The following is a 6,252-nucleotide window of genomic DNA, read 5'->3' as shown; positions in this document are numbered from 1 at the left end:
TTAGTAAACGATGAGTGCATCTGGTGGAGAGATGGGTACTTAGTACTTACTCCTTGCTCTCAACGACCGGACCTACATAATGTGAAACGCTATAAAGCGCTTTCCTCCACTCCTCCAGTTTCTTAGAGTTGCGTTCAAGCTTGTTTGGGTCAAATGCGTAGCCTCCTTTTACATAGCGTACATCATCAGTCTTAACACGACAGAAAATAGGAACAATTTTAGTGCCTAAGTTACCCCTGTTGTGCATGGATGACAACTCTTCTAAGCACAGATCGGATTGTACATACCCCCTCTGAAAATATTGGAATGTAAAGCTAGGCACTCTTAAAAGTTGCTTCTACTTCTTTATCCTACAAATCGAGCTCTTTCGAATTAAGAAAAACCTTCAGTCCCAACGCATCAAGCTCTTTATAAATTGCTACGCCCAGAGGATGTTTAAAATGATTGATAAATACATCATAACGCGGGAAATCTTTCATAGGCATCGTGGATGCGCAAGAAGCAGATGTGGATGATGGAAATTTTTCAGCGTGTTGGCAATTTAACGAAACACCACTGTGCGGGTTAGAAGAAGATGCCATGAAATTAGATTTAAGTGAACATGACAAAGGTTGAAAAAAGGGGCGTTCAAACAGAAAAGGAGTGGGTGCATATAAAAGAGTAGTTGAGGGATAAGTAATGAGAAATAAATGTGCGACTAAACGTGTAGACTATGTGTACTCGCTGAGGTAACCACGCGGAAGAAACAAAGAAACGAAGAAGCATGACAGAGTCTCACTAAAAGAGTTTGAGTGACTAGTTGAGGATAGCTGAAGTTTTATTTGACTTTTCGTACTCCTTTGGCCTTCTTCCAACTTTGATATTGTGGATCCACCAGAATTAAATGTAGATGGGGCAGTTTCTTCGAGCTCTTGGGCACTGCTAGTGTTGGAAGTAGATGCCATGAAATCAGATTTGATGAAACAAGACAACAGACACAGAACTGAAGGACAAAACTAGAAGGGTTGTTCAATCTTCTTGTTGAGATAAGATGGACCAAATAAAAAAGTCGAGGTAAAAAAATGCGCGAAAGAAATGCTCTAGTTGTAATGTGGAGTCGAACGCGTCGATTGCGCGGCTGCCAACCTTAATTGGGAAGGAAACCGCGTGGGAGAAATGCGGAAGCATCTCTGAACAGAAGCAAAAGGCACAGAAGAATTTTTGTCCGTGGAATCCCATTTCGTAGTTGTTGGTGTCTCGCTTGTTGTTCCACCGAATTTAGGGAAAACATCTAATTACCGAGTGGCTAAATGAAAACGCGTTTGCTAAATTATTCTGATTGTGTATTTTTTTATTTTAAGAAAATAATTATTTCAATATCTTTAAACTTTAGTGAAATCAAGTGCAAATACGTTGCTTCATAGACAACCTTTTATAGACAACCGTTTCTGCAACGAGCCACTTTTATTATTCTTATTTAATTACATCATATCCCTTCACGCTTCTCTGTTAGTTTCGCCTGGCTTCCTTCACATTTCTCAGTTGCGCTACCTGCACCTCTAAGCTTTTTATATGTTTTGGATTTCTCTTCGCTTGATGAATAACAAGAATCCATTTCTTCTTTTAGATTTCCATCTTTTTCCCTTTGTTGTTTTGTATCGTCAAATCCAATTTCATGGCATCATCTTCCAACACTAGCAATAGTTTTCTGCATGTTGCAGAATCTACACCATCTGATGTATTTATTAGTCACGCCAAACATCTGTTAGTTGGACTCATGATCTCTGAAAAGCTTAAATATGCAGCCATGCAAGCGAAGGTTTTTCTGAATTCAGAAGAGCGTCAATTGGTGGATCAACAAGTAAAAACAACAATCGATTGTTCTTCCCCTGCATTTTGTCATATTTTTAAAGGAGAATGCTCAATCCAACCGCTATTTCGAAGAGCTGGCATTCATACACAGAAGAAGGAAAATCAGTAGAATTGTTCCCATCTTCTACCAAGTTAAGCCTAAAGATGTACGATTTTAAAGGAGACTATTTTGATGCATTTGAGTGATACAAACGAGAAGACAAATACAAGTCCAAAAAGCTTCGCAAGTGGAAGAAAGTACATTTTAGAGTTTCACATTATATGGGGATATAACGTGCCCGATGTACTAGAAACAGTAATGAAAAGAGGAAAGGTTCATATAGCCATATTCTCAATGAACTATGCAGAATCAAAGTGGTACTTGCGAGAGCTGGCATTAATGAAATCCGAAACTTGTGCTCATATTATTATCATTTTCTATGGTGTACAACCTAAACATTTTTGATATACGAAAGGAGTTTTTGGGGATGCCTTTCAACAACTTAAAGAGAAGGGTAGATTCACCTCAAAGCAGCTTCAGAAGTCGAAGGAAACACTCTTTGGTGCTTCATGGCATCTCAGTCCAATCCTTCATAGCATGGATTGAGCATCAGTCCCTAATTATACATTTCTTATCAATTACATAGTTAAACTCTTATAAGATAATGTTTAGTTGTTTGATTTTTTTCTTGTATTTCGTATTAAGTGTAATCAAAACTCTTAAAGTCTAATGTTTATTTTCTCGCATCTTTGTGTTATATATGTTGAGAGATGAGGATATGCTACTCAAGAATATTCCATCTGTACGTACAGGATTTGTAAAACTAAATGAAATGCTACAGAATACTCAACATAAAGGGAGCTCTATTTTCAAACTGCTTTCACCATTATTCAATTTTTAAATGTATGTACTTTAAATTTTATTCAGTATATTATATTATTATGTGATAGGTTAATCTCCAGACAAAATTTATTAAAGAAAAAATAAAGCCAAAGTTTTCATTTCAAAATTCACAAATTTATAGTAATTTTTTCTCAAATTTTTTGTTGTTTTCGGCTACAAACTATGCAGATCATGAAGATCAAATGCTGAATTTTTTGGAAAATCCATGATGTTTTCAATTTTTTGAAACTTGGTCAACTATACAGTTTGTAAGGAGGATAGCCACTGCCTATTATTATTTTCCTCAATACAAATGCATGTTCTCTTGATGAACAATCAAGAACTTCATTCTTATGGAAATGTTTCTAGAATGATTATTAAATTTTAGATTTATTCTATTATATCAATTCAAATGCTAAATCTAAATGATGGTTTTTGAGTGCATAATGATATCAAATGAGAAAATGTATTGCATTAAATGTATTTATATTAGTCATCCTCTAAAGAAAACAATTGGCATGAGTGGACATTATTTTGAACATTTAATTTTCAATATTTGTGGATCAATTCTATAAATCTAAGGTCGGTCCCTTAATGACAACATCGAAAATGGATCAATTTAAATTATATGCATGCATATAATCATTTGATAAATGTATAATTAATGCTACTTTATTGAGATATGAGTGCATAAAGAAAATGTTGGGGGTTAATTAAATATGAAATATGTGTGACATTTGGGTAGATATTCCATTTGTCAATATATCTATTTATCAAGTGATTCTCCTTAGAAAAAACACAGAAATAAATTGAAAATATAATTGGTATACAAAATTTATAATTTTTCTATCTTACCTTTGAGATGCATGTGAATCCTAGAATGATTATATGTCTAAAAATATGTAGCATTGACACAAAATGTATGCATAACACAAGAACTTGGATATGAAGGGATATAATCATTGCATACATATAAATTTAACGTAACCTACAATGTGTCATCATGTAAATATACAACATATATGTTATACATATTCTCCAAGTTGAACTTAGAAAAGAAAGAGAAAGTTAGCTTGTATGATAGGAACAAAGAAAAAGTAGATTCCATATAATTGAGGATGGAGGGTGTTGAGAAAAAAAAATGTTCATAAGGTTGAGTGAATTTGGAGAAAGTGGTTGGATCAATCGCCATAACGTACAATCATGGATCATAATAAGGATATTCTAACTTAACTTAATAGTATCAAATTTTCACAAGCTATTAGTAAATATCAATATATTTTTCCATTCAATTGTATGTGTTTATTGGATTCTAACAGAGCACCCAATCGAATCTAGAAATATGTTGATATTTACTAATTTAATCTGTTATGAATTACATAAAAGAGAGTGCATAATGTGTTGGACCCTTATAATTAAAAGAGTGATAATATCTAAAATGAACTTATTTGAATTAAGTAAAATTATTTTATTGTGAGGTTTAAGTTTTCCAGAAGTTGAAGCATCAAAAAATTTTAATTATACTAAAAAAATTATAGTACACGTGCATGTAAATTTTGACAAACAAGTTGAAGTATATAACATAGCCTGGTTAGAATGTACACAACACTCAAGTTCAATATTGATGGTTATTAAACATTAATAAAAATAAGTAGTATTCGCATCAACACCATCCTTTATGCTAGAATATGATAGTTATAATGAAGGATTATGAATGATGTAATATATGACCACTTTCACTAATATAAAGTCATCTCTCTTCCTTCTCTTTCTCCCCAGACATCTATTAACATGATAAGAAATTAACCATAATTATATTTATTTGAAAATAAAATTTAACTAACATTGTCTAGATCATTCAATAACTCGAACTCTTGGCGAGATGGAGTTCGTGCCTTTGAGCTTGTCAATGATAAAATATATTTGAAAATATATATTTTCCAATTAGATTGTCAATTGTTATTAATCTATTATTTATTTAGTTATTAATTAATTTTTATTTAAATAAAGTTGATATTTCTTGTGAAATTAATAAATTAATAAAATAATTTTTTAACAAAATATTAGAATGAAAATGATTTTTTTAAAATGAAATAATAGATGTTTAAAAAATATTACTAAAAAATTCTCATTTGTGTGCTCTTGTGAGAAAATTTGACTTGTGAATTTGGAATGGCTAAATAAGCAAGTCATATATCTATTTAACTATTGCTCCCTAAAATTGAATTTTCTTAAGCTCCTGTGAATGAATAATAATTTGCACCCATTTAACAAACATAAACACAAAATAGAAACGATGTACAAAATAGTTTAAATAAAATTCATAAAGGAAGACTTAGAATTTACTTATATTTTATGTATATTTCAGATAATGCTATTATTTTGAAAATTAAAAATTAAATTTATCACATACTAATTGAATGAGAATATAAAATTTGAACATTTATAACAAGGTCAATGCATGCTTTCAATTTATTTAAAATAAATTTGAGCTTTTATTTCTTAATTAAAACTGCACAGATATATTCATTAGATTATATATCATCAAATAATTCAAAATATTTATAATTAACATCGTAGGCATTTCCTTATTTGAGGAGCGAGGGGCTAAAATTTTCATCCAATGGTTGGAAATAATGTAGGAGTAATGACTACCATTGAAGTCACCTCCAACGTTCATTAATTCTTACCTTCTTTCTTTATCATTTTGGAATGTGTATTTTCACCACTTTATAGGTGATCATGCTTCAAGCTCATACCTTTGTCTATTGGCTCTATCTGTACGATTTGGTTTTGAGGACGAGGGCTTTGTATGACTAGGATTTTTGCTCTGGTTAAGATGTGTAGTCTATGGAGAGTGATGATGGAGACCTTGAGGCAGTTGTGTGAGAGGATATAGTAGGAAAAAAACCCTAAAAAACTCTATGTGATGGTTTCCCATGTGAATTTTACAAACCTCTATGGGATAACATTTTTGCTAATATGCATTAGGTAGATATGAAGAAGCATACAATTATCATTCCCTAGGCAACATTTTTAATAAGGGTAATATCAAATTCATATCTAAAGCTAATGATCATGAAGACATATGCAATTTTAGGCCCATCACTTTGTTGAATGTCTCCGACAAGGTCGTTGCCAAGGCTCTCTCCCTTTAAATCTAGCATCTGCTCCCATAGATTGTTCATCTTGAACAAATTAGTTCCATTAAATTATGATATATTCTAGATAATATTATTGTTGTTTGGGAAGGTATGGAGTAGGCTCATTTAACCAAACTATAGGCCTTGTTTCTTAAGATTGATTTTTCCAAAGCCTATGATTGGATTGAATGGCCCTTCATTTTGGCCATGCTTCAAGCCCTGGGGGTTGGCACAATCTTTCTGTAATCAGTTTAGATGCTTTTTGGTGATGCCTCTACTTGTATTACCATAAATGGCCAGGAATATGAAGCTTTCAGGATCTACAAATCTACCCATTGAGGTTTTCCTTTAGGGCATTCTATTTATTTTTTGGTGACCGAAGGGTTAGGCTATCTT

This window comes from Cupressus sempervirens, chromosome 8, assembly GCF_028749045.1.
Source record: "Cupressus sempervirens isolate cs-2001-9-10 chromosome 8, ASM2874904v1, whole genome shotgun sequence".
Taxonomy (NCBI): domain Eukaryota; kingdom Viridiplantae; phylum Streptophyta; class Pinopsida; order Cupressales; family Cupressaceae; genus Cupressus; species Cupressus sempervirens.
This window is presented reverse-complemented; position numbering follows the sequence as displayed.